The sequence below is a fragment of the Octodon degus genome, unplaced genomic scaffold (assembly GCF_000260255.1).
Source record: "Octodon degus isolate 3935 unplaced genomic scaffold, OctDeg1.0 scaffold00019, whole genome shotgun sequence".
In the NCBI taxonomy this organism is placed as follows: Eukaryota; Metazoa; Chordata; class Mammalia; order Rodentia; family Octodontidae; genus Octodon; species Octodon degus.
Window position 1 is genome coordinate 8,195,666 of NW_004524595.1, and position 1,076 is coordinate 8,196,741.

A 1,076-nucleotide genomic window follows, 5' to 3' on the forward strand; every position below is an offset into this window, starting at 1 on the left:
AGGGCCGGGGCCGGGGCCGGGCGGGAGCGGGAGCCGCTCCAAGCAACCGAGCCTGGCCGGGTCTGGCAGGTGGCGGGCGCCGCGGAGGGGCCGGGGGCGGCGCGGTCTCCAAGACAGCCGGAGGGGCGCCCGCACGCCTCGTCGGGGACCCATTTTGTCGGCGGAGCTGGCTTCCTTCTTGGAATGGTTGGTGCAGAATGTCAGGTGAGCCGCATCCCGGTGCGTCAAAGTAGCCGGAGTCACGGGAGGACAGTGGGCGGATGCTCGGCGTCTGAGCCTCGCGTTCAGCCGAGTTGGTAAATGTTAAGCTTTGACTTCGTCGTCAATGACTTCCAGGGTATACAGGAAACACGGACAGATGCAATATCTGAAGTCAGTAAAGTTTATTGCCTATCAAAGAAAAAAAAAAAAAAAGACGCCAGCGTGGTGCATAGTAATGGGTAAACCGAGGCAGAAACTGCAGATGACTTTTGCTCTGTAGAAAGATGCTATTGGGGATTTTGATCGTGAGCGTTGTTGCGAAATAATTTGCCAGTGAAAGGATGCTTCATTTAACACTTGTTTTCCAGATGAATTAGGAATTGTTTTGATAGAACCAACCACCTTACGATAGGAATTAAGGTTAGCACAAAAATTACTGTTTTACTACATGCTTCACGTCTGTTTTATTAGTACTTACTTGCTTACTCAAGAGACGGGCAAGGTGTGACTTGAATTTTCTGTTGTTAACTTAATTTAGGTAGCATAAGCTGTAGGTTAAGCTTCTTAAACTTACCAAAGAAATTAATTGGCTCCCTTCTTTTGCGAGTTTGCTGTATTGTTAATCAGTGAGGAAACCTAAAAGCAACCTAGAAACATTACATAAAATCTTTATATGACTACTAATTAAGTCTCTGAGAATTTGAAGATAGCAATTCTGATCTGCTCACCTTTACATTTTTGAGCTGTGTCTGTGATTGCCTTGTAATTTTAAAGGTAAAATTGGAAGTATTTAATATTTTCTTGACAGATGCAGAAAAATGGTGCATTTCTGATGTCTTGGTGTGATATTAACAGTTGAAAAGCTTGCGTTTTTT

The 1,076-nt window shown here is 45.4% G+C and overlaps 1 protein-coding gene across 1 annotated transcript in view; it reads left to right on the forward strand.

Annotated features, from left to right (window-relative positions):
* Positions 1–1,076, forward strand: part of Itsn2 (intersectin 2) — a 167,042-nt gene that overhangs the window by 479 nt on the left and 165,487 nt on the right. The gene's annotated exons all lie outside the window — the stretch shown is intronic.